The following is a 19,429-nucleotide window of genomic DNA, read 5'->3' as shown; positions in this document are numbered from 1 at the left end:
GACCCCAAAGCCGGGATGCATTTCGTTATTAGGACTTTAGGAGAATCCTAGCGTGTTAATCTGCTAGATTATAGTTGTGTCGCAGATCTGGGTGGTCTATGAGGGTCTATGTTAAAGTGGGTTCGTCCCCTTAAGATGTAAATTGTAAAAGTCATGATGTAATGTGTCTTGAGGGTTGAGAAATGTTTAAATCCCCTCGTGAGTCCTAGGTCCTAGGTCCTAGGGGATGTTTCCAACGGTTTGGTTCAAATGATCCATTTAGAACATAAAAAAAAAAAAAAAAAAAATAATAATAATAATAATAATAATAATAATAAAAAAAAATAAAAAATAAAAAATAAAAAAAAAAATAAAAAATAATAAAAATTCATAAAACAAAGCAAAAACCCTAAATAATAAAATAACAATATTTTTTGTGAACACATGCAAAATATCTTTTTTAAATAAAATCGACGGATGAGATCAAGAGATGTCTTGATCCTCATCAACGGTCGAGATCAGTTCTACATGGATCACCCAAAACTAGCCGTTGGGATCATTTCCTTCTTATAGGGTCTTAGGGGGTCATTTTACTTTTTTATCTGATCTGTGAGTCTGTACTGAAAGCTCTCTTGTAAACTGATTTCTGATTAATAAAAAGACTTTGGGGTTCAAACTGGCTGGTGTTACTCTCTGGAATTGCTGTGAGGTGTTTGCTTTTCTGCATATTTCAGTTTTCAACAGTTAAAATAGCTGATTTTTTTTTAGAGCATTGTGAGTACAGGTATCTTGCTCACGTGCTAGGGTCTGAATGTTGTAGGGTTTCTGGAAAATGGCAGGTATCTCCATTTTCTCTTGAAATTTAGCAGCATTTCTTGCCCTTTTTCGCTGATGTTTGCTTGAGATGTGCAGGAAACTTTTAGGTGAAGGTTATTTGTGGGCGTTTGGGGAAGTTCTGGGCTGAACCAGCCGACTCCCACAAGCTGTTCTGTGCAGAGCCCAGCTGTTTGTGCCCTGGGTTAATCTTTTAGAGTTTACTTCTTGTTTTACATGAGGGATTTTCTTTATTTTCACAGTAAAGTTCAAATGTTTGATATCTTGAAAATGTTACTGCAATCATTGCTAAATTCGGCTGTGTAAGAGCTGTAAATTTCTGTAACTTTTGGTAAATTTTGAAGGGTTTCACTTTAAACTCTTGCATATATCTTTATGTGGCTGTAGCAGGGGTCAAACACTGAAATTTGAAGGGGACAACACCAGTAAACTACACTACGGATATCGTACAAGGAGCTGGCCATTGTATTGAAGTTTACTGCGCTGTCTTGTATACCAGGTTCCATTGTTTCCTTACTGCTGTAGCCTCTGTCAATAAATATGAAGTGATTGTCTGCGTTGGAAACGATTTACTGCTGCTGTCGACTGTGTATGAAACCCTATCGTGGCCCTCTCTATTTGCTGTTTGCGTGCATCAGATAAGTACCAAGCCGTCTTTGCTGCTATCACCCTCTGCCTGTTGAATTCATATGACTGTGCATTTCAAATTCGTTTTCCAAGTAAGCATTGGGTTATGTATGTCATTTAAACCTGCAAGATAAAAAGCCATAGCTTAGCCGTCGTGTAGGCCTCCCATCGTTTGCAATCTTCTATTATCGCTGGCCAGGTTGCGTTCTTATTTTCGGAATCACGCCATCTGCATATTTCCCTTGAGTTTCGATTTGGTTCAAACGTCTGCATTCACAATTTATTTTGCCGGCATAGCCATAATTCCCCAGGCCTCCGTCGTGTTTTAGATTTACTCCCTCCCGCATCTGGTTATCTCGCCCTCGAATACAATCACGAAATAACCTGCTGGCCTTCTTTCCTGCGTGCTTTTTCCCTCTTATCATTGGATTGGTATAGAATATCAAAGAATTTCTTCTGCAGCTCGTTTTTTATTTGAAAGTGTTTGCTTGGGTTACGATTTGCTGGCTGGGGTCGCAATTTTCGTTTTTTGCTTTCAGCGTTTGAGCCGCCTCCATCAGCGTGGTCGTGGGGTTAGATCTTCACACCATTTTCGCTGCCCATTGCGTGTGCATTCGCGTTCCCTCTTCAGTTTCGTTCCCACTGAATCAGAATAAATTCGCTGTGGTTTTGAATGCGTTGAATCCGCTGTCTGTATTCATAGCAGATCAGTCGATCTTGTTTGCGGTCCGTCGTGCTCGGCTGTGCATCCATTTACTGAATACGCCATCACCTCATTTTTGTTTGCCGTCGAGTTACCCTCAGCAAATGCGTTTCACGTTTTTGGTGTCCATAGTGCCTCACGCTTAGGGTTTTAGTTATGTTTTGGTTCCCATTTAATTAGGTTTCAAATAGATTTAGCTTTAAGTTTTTCATAGTTTTGTTTTAGATTTTAATTAGTCTTTAGAATTAGGATTTTAATTAGATTTTAATTTTTTTTTTTTTAAGTAGTTTTCATAAAAAAAAAAATCAACAAAAAAAAAAAAAGGGGAAATGTCAGCATTTTGATTTCTATTAGTTTAGATTCAAGTACTTAGTCTTTAGATTTTATTTTAGACTTTAATATTTAGCTTTAATTAGATTTCTAGATTTTAGTTTTATTTTTTTTGTTTTAAAATATAAAAAAAAAAAAAAAAAAAAAAAAAAAAAAAAATCCTTTAGATTTTAGATTTAGTTTTGAGGTTTTCATAGTTTAGATTTTTCTTTTTATTTAAAAAAAAAAATAAAAAAAAAAAAATTTGTGGAAAATTATTTTGCCATCTTCAGTTGTTTATCATCGTACATCTTTCGTGCTGAGGTTTAAACACGAAATAAATATCTGGTTTCTCTGTCATTCAAAGCAAATTTATTTCTCTTAGTTTGCCGGATATCGTTATTCGAGGAGCTTTGTGGTTTTTACTGGATATCTAAAGCATCGTTCTATTTGTCTGATAATAAATGATTGTTGTCTGTGGCTCATATTCTTAGATCATTCAGTTAATAATCATTTAGATCTTGTAAGGCACTGGTCTGCTTTGTTTCATCAAATCATTTTAGTGCTTGCCTCTATCGTGCATCTCGTCTCCCAGTCCAACTGCTTGGCAGTTGGCCTCCATCTTTCCTCAGGGTCTACCCCCCTTAGCCGTGGGAGACAGGCTTAAACGGAGAGACCGGGGATCAGAGTGACAGCCCCCGGTCTGAGCGTTGTCGTGCCAGTTTGCGCGACAACAGGTGTTTCTCTCTCACAAACCTAGCACCAAGGGCATGTGAGAGTACCTCTTGATACTACCCAATTTTAACAAATTCAAGGTAGCGTGTGGGGGATAGTAAGGTGGTGAAGGCATTTCCAAGGTTAAAAATTGGTCAAAGTTAGATGTTGGCTATGCAAAGGTAAATGTTGGCCTCTAAAAGTGAAGTAGTTGCCTCACTGGACAAAATGCTCCTCATCTCAAGTCATAGCGTGGCTAGTCAAAGTTCCTTAACCCGCATGTGGGAGTGGAAATGTGATTAAAGCAAGCCGTTTGAGGCCAAAAGGCAAGTCATTGGGCCAAGGAAGTGGACATTGGGGTCGTTATGGTCACTAAATAATGTTTTATTTATATTTCAGGCAAAACAACCTACTCTAAAGCTATTCATGGCACATTTTATGCAAATTGTGGGATAACTTTCACTTAAAAGGTGGGTCGAGTCCTCTCCAAGCTACACATGGGAGACTCTTAAGCTAAACATTGAGTACTTTTTGTCAAATCTAGCCCATTGATGGTCCAAGCAAGTGGCACATTGAACATCCAAAGTAAAATCAACAATTAATCAAGCAATTTGACCCCCTTTGTGGGCAATTTTCTTCATGCAACAAATTATTTTCTATTGTAAAAGTGACTTAGTCTCCAACATGTGGATGATAAGTCAAATAATGTACATTTCCATTGAGAGACCATCAAGGCTTAGAGAGTTTTCATTCTTGAGCTATTTCATCACTGTTTCCAATCTGTCGAACTTCGATTCCCTAGAAATATTTTTAGAGGAATAAACTTCTCACTGGTTTCTATTTTTAGAGGAATAACGTGTTTAATGAGCTCCATAGAAGCATCATACAAAGGATCTAAGCCTATGGAAGTGGAGAGCCTTTGGAAATTTCTTAAAAAATATGTTAGATTTTCATCTCATCCTTTCTAAGGTTGCCATTGAGATCTCACAAAATCAAAATCCTTTTGGATTTAATTTTTTTATTTTAGGCACTGGAAATAGAATTTAGAAGGCACATCCCTATTTTCCATCCATTGCATGTGCCCCCTCATCCTAGTCCCTCTTGCTTTATAATCTTCTAATACTTGGAGCTACAATTGCAATTTATTGGCTACTTGTTGATGTAATTCATTAAAAGTGTCTAGTTCCACCCATTGTCGAGCTTGCTAAGATTGATGCCAAACTTTATATTTTCTTTTCCTTTTGTAGTCCTATGAATCATCTTTCCTCAACCCTTAAGATAATTGGTTGTTCATTTTATGGCTCTCTTCCACCATAGAATTCAAACACCATCCTTGACTAGAAGAGTTGCTAGATGCCAAACCCTTGCAATGGGTTGTTGATATGTTTTGCACTCAAGAAGAAAGCCATTCAACTCGAGAAAGGAGAGATGGTTGGCATCTACCTCAACCTAAGTCACTAGGTTCGGTAAACAAAATTGATTAAATTTGAAGTTCGTTGAATTTTATTGCTAGGCGAATTTATTTGATGAGGTCTGTGAGTCTCGAGCCGAACACAAACAAATTGAACATGAACAAGCCAAATGCGAACACGAATAATTTCACGAAATTTTTATAAAATTATATTGAAATTCTTTTCAAGTTTGTCATGATTTCATAGGAAATTCGAAGAGGTTCATAGTAAAAAAAAAAACAATAAAACCCTAAAGGCTAAAACCTACTCACTTAAAAAAAATTCCAGTTTGCCTACATTAACGAAATGTTGTCTTTGAATGTCAAACTTGAAAACTAGGGAGAGACCAGTACTGGTTAAGATAGCTTTGGGAGGATGTTGGGAGTTGTGTTGTTAATTTACATAGAACATGATTTCTTTTAATAATATTTTTCATTTTTATTTAATAATATTTTTTTTGTAAGTCAAGGATTTTCATTTAATGCAAAAATATTACATCGTTGCCCACTATTTTCGAAAATCCTACCAGCCTCACTCTTACCAAATTTGTTAGCCAGTAGGTAGTTTCCAAAAATGATTACACAATGCCAAAAGGAGTTGGCAATCCAAAAACGGGAAGGAACACAAAACCAAAAAACCATCAAGATCAATACACAACAAAGAACCATTATGAATCTAATGAAGTTACCAGTGCAGGGTTCTCCAGTCGTGAGCCAGGGGGTGGCAGAGGCCGAAATTTGCAATGTACATGCTTTTCCATATGGGTCAATAGGCCTTCCAAGCAATCTAGGTTTTCCTGCATGCGCCATTGTCCCCTTTGGAGACTAGCCAATTTGTCCTGCATATGCCACTGATTCCTTTGAAGGTCATTCATGAAGGAAATAATCACATTTCGGTTATCATGCTCGTCTCTAAGCAGCTGTTCTAAAAGTGTTTTAAGTTGTTTGTGCTGGCAGCAAGTGTTTTCCAGATCGAGAGCATGCTCTTGGAAGCTAGGTGAGTGGACTAGGCAACAAGCCTTACCTCTCCCTGGGTTGGAGCCTCTGAGCAAGAACGAGTTGACTGACCCCTCTCACCAATCCCCCGATGAGTCAGCCACACTGACATGGCATAGTGTAATTTTCGAAGGTGTAGGTAAACCCAAGCTTGGGACGACCACAGACAAGCCATAGGGAAAGAGCCTCCAATGCCACCCAAGAAAAGAACCTCCTTAGAAAATACAGAACACCCATAAATTCATGAGAATGCAACTGCCCGCAGTCCCGAAGAAGGATAAATAATTGGAGATCCCCAGTCCGCAGGTAAGAAAAACACAGTGTTAATAATGTCCCTTCCCCTAGACGAGAGCCAGGCTGCCAAATGTAGTGAGGGTTAGCAGGAAGTCCAATGGCTTGCGGTTTATCTCTCAGGCCAGTCTGCGGAAACAAAAGCCAATACAGGGGGTACCAAATATAGAAGGGTAGGCCCAATGAACCATGAAAGCCAAAACACCAAATAAAGCTAGAGAGGGGCCAAAATTCGCAATTAAGCCAACATAACTCAACAACTAGAAATGGAAGCCAGACCAAGCAGAGATTCCGAGTTACCTCATAAGCAAACTGAGAGAAAGTGGTCCAGCTAGATTTGGAGGTACGCTAATTTTGGCAGGGGACCCACCAAAAATCCATTAACAGCGAAATTTTATTTTTTCTTAATGATTGACTTAGGAGACATTCAAATTTTCTTGAGTGGGCGACAAATCAATCTCAACCCTTGGATCTTTTGATTCTCAACCATTGAGATCAATTGTGGGGCCTAGGTCGATTTGAGAGGGAAAAAGGGCAACGTGGAGCCTAGTACACATCAAATTGTTTGGTGAAGGCTTCAAACATTAGGGCAGCGCAACTACAACAAGAGGCAGGGGCTTCAACAACACAAAAATAGTAGAGAAAAAGGGCGTAATAGTTTTGGGATACAACAAAAATGCCCAACACTCGACATTTGTGAAGAACAAGCACACAGAGGAGGTAGGAGGACGTACGACCTATACGGACTGCTATGGCGCAACCTGTGCAGGAGAGCCACGAGCTGGGTAAATTTCCAAAGTGGCTGAGTAAATTTCAGGAAGAAAATCATAAGGAAAGTCTCCCTTCCATATGAAATTTTTCTCTAAAATTTTCTATTTGCTGAGGCCGCACTCATAGAAGCCACCAGACAAGCAGGTTTTCCCGTGTTGGGTTTCGTGGGTAAATTCTGTCTTTATGGTGATGTGATTGTGTTTTTATTTCTTGGTTTCTTGTTAAATTTTCGCTGCATGTTCAGTGAGATAAAACTCAACGTATTTGTGGAAGAAGTTAAATTTCAGTTTCAGTTATTTACTTGTAATTTCCAAAAATTAGCTAGTTGGGTTTTTAGAGAAACTAACATGGTATCAGAGCAAGGCTTTGTATAAAGACTAGTCACCAGGTAGAAGAAGAGAAGCATGGAAGAGGAAGCAACGCTAAGGTTTGAGGAACAGTCAGTTTCCAGGCACTAAAGGTGTGCTCAGTTAGCCAAACTTGCATAAGGGCTTGACAAAAAATCAACTAGAAAGATGGCATATCAAGGGTTGAGACCAAAACATAGTTTGGAGGGAGCTTCCAACTTTTGCGCCTGGAGAGAGAGGATGCTTGTGGTGTTGGAGGACCAAGGGGTCAAGGAGTTTGCAGAAAATCTCATGGCACAGCCACAAGACCCTTAGTAGTTAGTTGAACATAACAAGAAGGATGCTAGGGCTAGGACCATATTATCCCTCTCATAACAGGCAAGAAGACAACACATGAGATGTGGACAATGATCTTCAACTTGTACTAGGGTACCAATGAAGCAAGGAAGCTGGTGTTGAAAGACAAGCTCAGGGCAATACGCATGGCCACGGAGGAGTCTATTGTGTCCTACTTGACCAAGTTCACCGAAGTCTGAGATGAGCTTGCTGGGGTGCATAAGACTGTTTTAGGCAGTGACCTAGTGAGCCTTGCGTTATCAAGGCTTCACAATTTGTGGGATAACTTCCATGACATAGTCACAAGTAAAGAAAAGTTCCTAACTGGCAGTGGCTATGGAGTGATTGCATGTAGGAAGAAATCAGGAGGCAGTCAAGGTCTGGCACTCATGTCAAGTAGGAGGATGAAGAAAATTTTTCCCTATCTGGCAAGGGGACCAAGGTCAAAGGTAGGAAACATGCAGGACCAGCTGAATCTCCCTCCAAAGGTCAGAAAGGGAAGAAAGACTTGTCTAAAATTAAGTGTTTTCAGTGCCATTAGTTTGGACCAAGTAGCAGCTGCTACTGAAATAGATGAGTTCGGTTCTAGATTTGAGAAGGGATTTTCTCTCAATTCATGCATTTCAAGTTCAACGTCCAACAATGTATGGCTCATAGACAGTGAGGCTTCACGTCATATGACTGGGTGTAAAGATTTTTTCTGCCAGCTTACAAAAACGGACCAGAGAATCACCATAAAGCTTGGTCATGATGGCAAGTATTCAACCATGGCCGTGGTTACTGTCAAATTTGAGAGGGAGTCAGGCAGTCCCCTCTTTCTCAAGGATGTTGTCTATGTACCAGGGCTGAAGAAACACCTTATTTTAGTTTCAACACTTGAATACAAGGGGTATGATGTCATTTTCAGCAAAGGAAAGTCTTATTTGAAACCCTCTAACTCGGTAGGAGAGGCCAAGCAGATTGGAGCAAGGGTGAAGAGGCTTTATAAATTGTAGTTTGACTCAGTAGCAATGTTGAACAACAAGGTTGGCCGTGATCAGAACAAGGAGACAGGGGAATTTTGGCATAGATAGATGGGGCATTGAAGATATTGCAGGAGATTGGCACAACACTGCCAAAATGCAGCGTGGACTAGCGTGACATGTGCAAGGGCTGCACACTTGGGAAGTATGCAAAGACATCCTTTCCCAACTGAGATAGAAGAGCTACAACTATTCTAGATCGGGTACACTCAGATGTATGTGGCCCTTTCTCTTCTCCTTCTCTCATGGGTTATAGATATGTCATTTTTATTGATGATCATTCTAGAAAAACCTGGATATTTTTCATGAAGAAAAAGGAGGAAGTCTTCTCAAAGTTTGTAGAATTCAAGGCCCTAGTTGAAAACCAGTCAGGCAGAAAGATCAAGGCCTTGAGAAGTGACAATGGTGGTGAGTATATCTCAAATTCCTTCAAGGACCTTTGTGCCAAGGAAGGAATTAGGAGAGAACTCACAACTCCCCATAATCCTCAATAGAATGGGGTAGCTGAACAAAAGAACTACAATATTGTTGGAGTAGCCAAAGCTATGCTGCATACCAGGGGCTGCCTATGTTTTTGTGGGAAGAGGCATGCAACACAACGGTGTTCCTACATAATAGGAGTCCACACAAAATTTTGGGACAAGTTACGCTAGAAGAGTCATTCATTGGAAAAAAGCTTGATTTATCTCACTTTTGCATCTTTGGCAGTTTGGTGTATTTCCATGTGTCCAAGGATAGCAAGAAGAAGCTAGAGCCCACAACTAAAAAGGGTATTATCGTGGGCTACAATGAGACATCTCAGGGGTATAGGGTGTATGTTCTAACACTGAGAAAAATAGTGCTTAAACGTGATGTGAAATTTGAGGAAGCAAGGGCTCTCAAGAAGTCCTTGGAGCGTGAGCAGTGTGCAAAGCAAGAGGAGGAACAACAGGTTCCCAAGCAGGAAGCTCAACCAACTTCTCAGTTGCAGTCACAGTGAGTGGGTGGACAGGCTGTACACAAGGATGATGAGGAGACAATGCAGGACGAGGAGGAGAGAGATGAGAGAGTGGAGACAACCACTCAACCAGTGACTCCCAATACAGGGAGAAGGACGACCAAGTGGGTCGAGAAGTTGATTCAGGAGGCCCAGGAGAGGGTTGGGGCACCTAGTACTAGCTCAAGGCAGAGAAAACAACCACAAAGATACTTTGGCTACATGACACTTATTACAGAGCGAGTTGACTCAGAGCCTTCTAGCTTCAGAGAGGCTGAGTCACAACAAGTTTGGAGAGATGTTATGGCTGAGGAGTATAACTCCATTATGCAGAATGGTGTTTGGGAAGTTGTGCCAAGACTAGAGCACAAGACAGTGATTTGATCCAGATGGGTCTAGAGGATTAAGCGTGGAGCAGATGGGAGCATAGAGAAGTATAAGGCCAGGTTTGTGGCCAAAGGCTTCTCTTAGGTTAAGGGCATAGATTATGACGAGACGTTTGCTCCAGTTGCCTGCTACTCGTCCATTAAGACTATTATTGCCTTGGCAGTGCAGATGGGATGGAAAATCCACCAGATGGATGTCAAAACGACCTTTCTCAATGGAGAAGTTGAGGAATTTTACATTGAACAAACAAAGGGGTATGAGACACACAACAAGGAGTCGCATGTGTGTAGGCTCAAGCGAGCTCTCTATGGGCTCAAGCAGGCCCCAAGAGTGTGGTATTCACGCATAGACAACTATCTTCTTGGACTGGGCTTCAACAAGAGTGAAGCTGACCCTAACCTGTACTTTATTGTGGTTGGGGGCAGCCTCTCATTCTTGTACTGTACGTTGATGATCTCATCTTGATAGGGGACGAGAAGCTCATTAGAGAATGCAAGACTAATCTTGCATCAGAGTTTGACATGAAGGATATAGGACTGATGCACTACTTCCTTGGATTGGAGGTTTGGCAGGATGATGGGCAAATTTTCTTGGGATGGGCAAGTATGCTCTGGAAATTCTCAAGAAATTTAGGATGCAGGATTGTAGGCCCATGGCCACTCCTTTAGTGACAAATTGGAGGAAGATAGATGCCAACAAGGCAGAATGTGTGGATGCTACACTCTATAGGCAATTGATAGGGTCGTTGATGTATCTGGTGAACACATGACCAAATATTTGCTATGTAGTAAACCAACTCAGTCAGTTTATGGTAGAACCCACAAGAGTGCATTGGGTAGCTGCTAAGCATGTATTGAGGTATCTCAGGGGCACAATTGACTTCGTTTGTTGTACAAGAGAGTAGATGGAGTGAAGCTGATAGGCTTTGCAGATGCAGATTGGGTAGGGAGTCCAATAGACAGAAAGAGCACTTTAGGTTGTGCATTCAATGTGGGATCAACAATTGTTTCTTGGTTCAGCAGGAAGCAAAGATCAGTAGCACTGAGCTCAGCAGAGGTTGAATACATGTATGCTAGTATGGTAGCTTGTGAGGCCATTTGGCTGAGAAAGTTACTTGCAAGACTCTTCAGTCAGAGTTTGGAACCAACAATCATTCACTGTGATAATCAGAGTTGCATCAAGCTCTCTGATAATCCAGTGTTTCATGACAAATCCAAGCACATTGAAATCAGGTACCATCATCTCAGAGATTGTGTTCAGAAGGGGAAGATCCAGCTTCAGTATGTCCCTACAACAGAGCAGACAACAGATATTTTGACTAAGGCTTTGCCCAAGGGTAGCTTTGTATTTCACAGAGATAAGTTGGGTATTGTGGAGAACCACTTCCTCTCTAAGAGGGAGTGTTGAAGTTAGAGAGAAAGTGGTCCAGCTAGATTTGGAGGTGTGCTAAATTTGGCAAGGGACCCACCAAAACTCCACTAACAACCAAATTTTATTTTTCTCTAATGTTTGACTTAGGAAACATTTAAATTTTCCTAAGTGGGTGACAAATCAATCTCAACCCTTGGATCTTTTGATTCTCGCCATTGAGATCAATTGTGGGGCCCAGGTCGATTTGAGAGGGAAAAAGGGCAGTGTGGAGCTTAATACACATCAGATTGTTTGGTGAAGGCTTCATAAATTAGGGCAACACAACTACAACAAGAGGCAGGGGCTTCAACAACACGAAAATAACAGAGAAGGGTGTAACAGTTGTGGAATAACAACAAAAGTGCCAACACTAAGCATTTGTGCAAAACAGGCACGTAGAGGAGGACACACGACTTGTACGGATTACTACAACACAACCTGCATAGGAGAGCCACAAGCTGGGTCGATTTCCAGCTTGGCCGAGTAAATTTCACGAAGAAAATCATCAGGTCTGTCTTCCTTCCAGATGTAATTTTTCTCTAAAATTTTCTATTCGCTGAGGCCGCCCTAATAGAAGCCACCAGACAAGTAGGTTTTCCCATGTTGGGTTTCTTGGGTAAATTTTATGTCTTTATGGTGATGTGATTGTGTTTTTATTTCTGGGTTTCTTGTTAAATTTCCACTGCATGTTCATTTAGATAAAACTCAACATATTTGTGGAAGAAGTTAAATTTTAGTTTTAGTTATTTACTTGTAATTTCCAGAAATTAGTTAGCTGGATTTTTAGAGAAACTAACGTGCTACACAGAGATAAACTATAGGCCATGCCCCTTCTGCACCCAATTGTTGCTGAGAGTTCAAGTTTCCCATATACTAGGGCCCCATATTTCATAGTCTTGCGCTTTTCTGCTACAGAATTGCCCGAGAGCACGCCCTTGAGACAATGACCTACTTTCAGAGCTATCAAACACCAGGGGTACGGGTCCACAATAAGGCCAACCCTGCCACCTCTTGATCTCCCAAGCCTCCAATATTGACGACCAGTTACATGGAAAAAACACCAAACTTCTCTTTGCACTTGCCGTTTTATAAGGATGTATGCAACATCTATATTGCATGGGGGGGTACATCATACCATCACCCCTCTTTTATGAGTCTTCGGAGTCGGTGTGGTGGCTGGCGCCCCCTCCACTCAACCTCACCATGTCCATGTTCGTCCACCCCCATCGGGGTTATTTTAATGATATTTTTATTTCTATTTGTTTATCTTTATTTTCACAATTTTGATATGTAAAATTTTTAGTTATACCATACACACTTGAATTATATAAATTTATATATTTATAAATAGTTGTAATAGAAGTGTAATATTTCAATAAAATATCAAAGTTGAATATATAAAAGAAACATATGTAAATTAAAAGAATATTTTAATTTTTAAATTTAGTTGTTATATATTATTTTTGAATATATGTGTGTATTAATTTTTAATTTATACCATACACATTATAAATTTATATATTTCTAAACAGTTATAATATTTCAATAAATATAAAAGTTAAATATATAAAAGAAATATATGTAAATTAAAAAAATATTTTAATCTTTAAATTTTGTTGTCATTTATTATTTTTGAATATATATATATATATATATATATATATATACGTGTGTGTGTGATTATTTTTTATTTATACCATACACACTTAAATTACTTAAATTTATATATTTATAAACAGTGATAATAGAAGTGTAATATTTCAATACAATATCAAAGTTACATATGTAAATTAAAAATAATATTTTAATTTTTAAATTTTGTTGTTATTTATTATTTTTTAATATATATATATATATATATCCACACACACATAAACAATTATAGTAAAAGTGTATTATTTCAATAAAATATAAAAATATATATAGAAAAGAAACATATGTATATTAAAAAATTATTTTAACCTTTAAATTTACTTGTCATTTATTATTTTTGAACATTTAAATGTGTGTGTTAATTTTTGTTTATACCATACATGCTTAAATTTTTTCCTCTGACCATACATATAAACAATTATAATAGATGTATAATATTTCAATAATTAATATATATATATATATATATGTATGTATGTAGTATGTATAATATTTCAGTACTATATATATATATTTATATATATTTGAGTTGTCTTTACTGTGACTTTTTGGAAGCTTTTCTGGTGGGTTTTTCAAACTTTTTAGTATCTTGAACTTAGTACCGAATTTTATTTTCAAAATTTTCATTGTCGAATATTTGTCGAACTTTAAAGTCGTTGAACTCGAACACGAACACGAACTAGGTGACTTAGACCTCAACAAGGATGGAAATGGTCTTTGGACTTTTAGATCACATGTGGTTAAGGCTCTGCACCTCTATTAGGGTGGATCTTACCCTAAGTTTTGTTGGACATTAATACAATTATCTTATCTTATCTAATGAAGAGTGAGCTTCATACGAGCAATAAGGATCAATGAGCAGAAAAATGGTAATAAGGAAATGATTTGCGCTGTCGATAGTCAAATCCACATGGATGAGTTGCTCACCATTTGAGGAGAATGTGGCATCAAATTTTGTTGGAACCTTTCTCAGGAAAATGTGTTTAAAAAGCCTTGTGGTTTAGGGTTGCTTCGAGTTGGACACTAGAGTTTATCCAAATAGGTTTTATACTCGTTTTCTTCAAATTTAAGTGTGGGAAAATTGCTAAGTATCCAACTTGGGGAGGCCATTGGGACGGGGAAAAAATATTTTGAGCACAATATTGGCTATTGGAAAGTTTATCGATAGGAGGACGCAATTGCAGAGTTTTCTTGTTTAGATTTGTTGAACTGTGGATTTCAAAATTTGTTCACGTTGGTCCCAACCCAACTTTTACACTTTGGAAGTGTAGCACTAGCCAAATTGCAAAATTATCCTTGTGAAAACTTGAGCTCGTTGGTGTTGAACAAATGGAGAAACAAACATCTAGTTGGCTAATTGAAGATCCATTTAGATTTTTTTAGAAAACTTTGGTGAACAATGCCACTTGGCATGATTGGAATAGTAAAGTGGACAATAAAAGTGATTCCTTGTTTCCGTAGAACCAACATAAGGATATATGTACTTTGAGGAAATGCACATAAATATTATTGATAATAATATGAATGCAAACAGGAAGATATTGCCCAATGAATTGCAAAAACTAGTGCGGGATCCATGGATGTAGATTCACAATTGAGATTTTGAGAGACCATTGCTAGAAATCATGCAAGGGTAGACGATTGAAGTGCTTGATAATGAAGCCCAAGAATGATGGCTAGGGTCTTGTGTCAAAGAAGGATGATGTTCATCCTTAACATTTTGGTTTGGTGGCCTTTCGCATCTAGCACCTTCAACTTATTTGAGAGACCATTGCTAGAAATCATGCAAGGGTAGACGATTGAAGTGCTTGATAATGAAGCCCAAGAATGATGGCTAGGGTCTTGTGTCAAAGAAGGATGATGTTCATCCTTAACATTTTGGTTTTGTGGCCTTTGGCATCTAGCACCTTCAACTTAAAGTCCCAAAAATACGGAACTAGCCTTGTGGAACTTAGGAGGTTGTCCATTTTCACCTCACCAACACTTCTTTGTACTTCAGACTTGGGAAATGTTTGTAGCCAAGGGGGTATCCTTAAAGGTTAACTAGGCTCACTTGTAGTAATGAGTGGGAGTAATGAGAACCTAGCAACAATATAGATGAAAAAGGATAATATGAGATGGGTTTGGTGTGATGACTAAAAGAGAGTCCAATGCTTTATCAATTTGGGCTATGGAATCATTGAAGCAATTTCAAGAGGGCAAGTCACGGGCATATAAATAACCATCTGATGTTTTACACACTTTGACTTGGTTCAACAAACAATCTAAGGATGTGAATTATTGTACCATTAAGTTTTGGTGATTAAAATCTTGCAAGGTTATGAGGAAGAGTGCGTATCTAGATCTACAACTTAGCAACAATAAGGTGGTCCCTTATCCCAAGTTTGTCTAAGGACCACCTGATCAAGTAAGGTAAATCATGTAATTTTGTGACCTTTGAAAGTAGATGACCAAAGAATATAGGATAAGAGTTTATTTTTCCACCATATGCTCCTCCATTGTAGCATGGTGCTCCTCTATGGCCTTTTGTTGCCTTTGAGATTCATAATATCGCAAAATATAATCTCCAAATGGAACTCTAGAACATATATCTGCACATAAAAATTACATATAAATAATACAACTTGCAGAGATAAGAGACCAAATCCTTCAAAACTTGGAGCTAACTATCTCATAAGTTCTTCCATTTATTACTAATTCCAATTCAAGGTGGTTGGTTAGCCAATGGAATATTCCAACTCATGAAATTGCCCACGATAGCTTGATATAAGGTCAAATGTACAGACTCCCATGCAATGCGGCTTGGTGGCTAATTGGATGTTGGCAGCTTCAAATTTAAGCATTGACCCTTTTACCAATTCAAACCACACATTTTACTGTACTTTAAGCCATCAACTTAGGCTATAGAATAAGGTGGCGTCTTGTCTAAAACTTAGGCCAAGCCATGTAGTGTGGCATCGCCTCTCCCTTGATGTGATATCTTTCATATTTTACTTTATTAGTTTGTCCCCTGATCACATGTCACTGTCCACATTATGTTATATGTTTAAGTGGTAGAAAAGTGGATGAGTCCGTTGGACCATATCGTTTGTGATGAATCATCCCACTTTTGGAGCATCGTACGTTTTAATGTTGAGGCCAGTATTATTAAATAATGAAGGGGGTGGCCCCTTTGCATTAAAATAAGATGCTCCTTTACTTTGTCCTTCAACATATGTGTATGGAATGGTGGAGCAAGGTTTTAAAAGGAATGTCACATTACAATAATAAACTTGCCTCCATATATGTACCATGGCCGTTTAGTATAGTATAATTTTATATTCATCACATTATGCGTGCCTTCCTATGGTTTAAGGTGAAAAACAGGATGGCCTCTTTGAATTAATTTGCCACCACATTTGTTTCAATAGTGAGGATGACCATTATAAATATCTCCTATCCATACCCCATCATAAGCCAAAATCATGGAGCTAAGTAATAAACTTGACATCATGAAGTAGGATCACATCATGCTTCCCTTTTTTCTCTTAGTTATATAAGTGTTAGGTTAAGCTAACCATGAATAACATTATCCCCCAATATTGAAGCACCTAAGAGCATACCACCACTGAGCATCAAATGTAACCTAAGTTGCATGGTACGGGAAACAAAAACGCGTATTTGAAATGGGAACATGTTGGAAATGTAAGCCCCCAAAAATCAAGAAACATGGAAAGATGATATATATATATATTGTAACTTTGAAAGAAAGCATTTACATTTTAAGTTTTAACATTATAATTAGGAATACAAATACAAATTCATGAATAAATGAGCAAGTGCAAAGGCCCAAGGCCCAAGAAAATCATGTGTCATGTCCCTTCCTAAATTAATTTGGAACAAGACTAATTATTGCATTTTTGGGGCCAATTTTGGAGATAGTGGGGCCTATTCTATTTTTCTTAGGAGATTAGACTTAGGAGAAGTTATTTTGTTGTGGTTAAATTATACATGGGGGCTACCCACACTAGGGAAATACACACTCCTTAGTTCGGTTTGCATGAAGGTGGTTAAGTTTTGCATATAGGTGGTTAAGTGAGGGCCCATGATGGAGGTAAAATTGGAGGGAAAAGTGCTCCATGAAATCTATATAAGGAAGGTAGCTCTCCTCATTTCATTCATCTTGTTGGAGTATATCGATTTCTCTTTGGTTGCTTGAGTTGCCTTGCCGAGTCACTCGCTGTTTAGCACGAGTTCTTCAGGCGAAGAGCTCACCCTTTCTTCGGGGGACTTCGAGTGCCACCCTAGGAAGGTTTTCTTCATTTCTTCAGGAGGAGGATCACATTGTGATTCCCAGCAATAACATTCCCTTCCAGGTTGTGCGTATTACTGGGGGACGCAGTGGAGAGGAGGCCGAGTTCATTGGTGGTGCTTAGCAGTGGAGATTTGATGTGATATTTTCTGGAGAGGAGGCTAGGGAGGATTGTCAGCATCTGGGAGAGTTTGGGAGTTGATTGAGCTTCTGGCTTCGTAGTGTGACTTTCACACTACTTGGGCTAGTGCAGAGGCAGTGACTGGGAGCTCATTTCGTGGGTAGAGTATCAGTCCTTGAAGTTGAGCTTTCCCGTGGATGTTAGAGGAGATATTTGGAGTGGTGTTTGCTTCCATTTCAGAGCTTGGAGGAGGACTCTGTGGTCATTCCTTGCAGGCCATATTTTTCAATTTGGGAGGTCAAAATGGGGCCAACCCATTTTTGGGTTTTTGACAAGCATCCCAAATATAAAGTTTCAGAATTTTCTAAGCACCCGAGGTGGGTTTTTCAGCTGTATAATTGCAGCATACAATGTAGAATTGCTGGGGATTGCACAGTGCCTTTGGGGGTCGATTTTGGGAAGTCCAAATCAGGCCAAACCATTACAAGGTTTTTTGCGGGTTTTGGCCAAGGAGTTTGTGGCTGAAGTTTCATCATTTTCTAAGTATCGAAGGCAGGGTTTCTTGCAGCTCCTTTCTAGCCAGCAGTTGCAGTCACTAGGAGACAATGCAGAGAATTAGAGCAGTTCTTTCCAGAACTGAGATTACTATTTGACACTTGCGTTCTGTCAAGCTTTCCCTTGAGGCAAGCTCAGGTGCGTTTTCCGCACTATTGTAGTTGCTCCACTCCATTAATAAAATGGCTCAGTTGGTTCTCATTTCTATTGTGTACTGAGCATTTTTTGTTCGTTTAATTATTCTATGTATGAATCAAATTTTCTTTTGTATATCATTGTTTGTTTAAGTTTGGAACATTAGAGCATTGTTTTAAAAAACGGTCGTTTCGATACCGAAACGGCCGAGTTGATCCGAGCCGATACCCTCAGCCATGACTTGGCCTTTGAAACGGTACGTTTGGCCGAGTCAGCCATGACTCGGCCGAGTCATTCAATGACTCGACCGAGTCATGGCTGACTCGGCCAACTCGGCCGTTTCCGTTATGACTCGGCTGAGTCACAAAAAGTCGGCCCAGAACACGTTAAACATCGATTTAATATTTTTTTAATGGATTTTTAAGGTGATTTCTGATTGGTTTGGACTCCAAGGTGTTATATGGATTTGCTAAATGTCATTTGGGGTCCATTCCCCCTCCCAAACCCTATATAACACACTCAAATGCTCTCTACTATTGATATGCTATTCAAATTTCATGGTAATGTTAAATTCTTAAAGTAAAAGTGACATTCTCCTTAATCTTCATTTTCATCCTTTTACTTAAATTTTTAACATTACCATGAAATGACTCAGGATGTTTGAGAGTGGTTTCGGCCTCATTGGATTTCATATGGAGAAAGTAGAATTTTAGATTTCATTCAAAATCCAGCAGACTTATCAATTTTTTAGGATTTCAAGATTGGAGGATTGCAATGTTTCCATTGAATTTTGTCATGTATTAGGGTATGGAACTCGTATTTAATCAAGAGCACCAATCCCTCTATGTACCTTGATGTTAGTGACATTGGTTGTTGAACTCCTCTGGGATTCGCTCCCAAACCAGGAGCTTCTGAAAATGTCGCTCCCGCTCACATTTTTGCTCCTGCTCCCAAGTAACACAAAGAAGAGAAACCGTTTGGATCAAGAACGGTTAAATGATCTAGTTTATGTCCAATACAACCTCCGGCTCAGACGAAACCATTTGCTGAACAAAAGACCTGATTCAGATCCCATTGTGTTGGAAGACATTGATCCAACATCAGATTGGGTAGTGGAGAGTCGTCCGGCAAAGTTTGATCTTGATGAGGATCTTGATTTAGATTTAGATATCGAGGCATCAATTGAACTTGAACATGCTGTTCAGTTGAAATTTTGAATGCAGATCCCAATCCACCAGCCTCAGTCTCACAGCCAGCAAGGACTCCAGTTGTAGGTGCTTCCTCTGCTCAGCCACGACAGAAGCACAGCCGCATATCTAATCTATCTCAGCGTGCATCTGCTGCAGTTGCACAACCTGCTAGTGGTACCATTTCTACAGCTGCAGTTGGAGATGATGATGATGAGGAGGAGCCATGGACCCCCTGTCTGACTCTGATGATGATCCAGAGATTGATCGACATGATCTTGGCTCCTCTGGCAGTAGCTACTAGCCAGTAGCTGTAGTACTAGTACTGGAGTCTG

General features: G+C 39.1%; 1 protein-coding gene and 1 pseudogene across 3 annotated transcripts in view; both read left to right on the top strand.

Annotated features, from left to right (window-relative positions):
- LOC149228927 (alpha/beta-Hydrolases superfamily protein) overlaps positions 1-19,429 on the top strand; it is a 332,748-nt gene that overhangs the window by 83,172 nt on the left and 230,147 nt on the right. The window lies entirely within an intron of this gene.
- LOC149228928 (U6atac minor spliceosomal RNA) lies at positions 13,499-13,591 on the top strand (annotated as a pseudogene).

This window comes from Pinus tabuliformis, chromosome J, assembly GCF_031772625.1.
Source record: "Pinus tabuliformis cultivar Carrire ecotype Pingquan chromosome J, CPIR1, whole genome shotgun sequence".
NCBI lineage: Eukaryota > Viridiplantae > Streptophyta > Pinopsida > Pinales > Pinaceae > Pinus > Pinus tabuliformis.
This window is presented reverse-complemented; position numbering and strand designations above follow the sequence as displayed.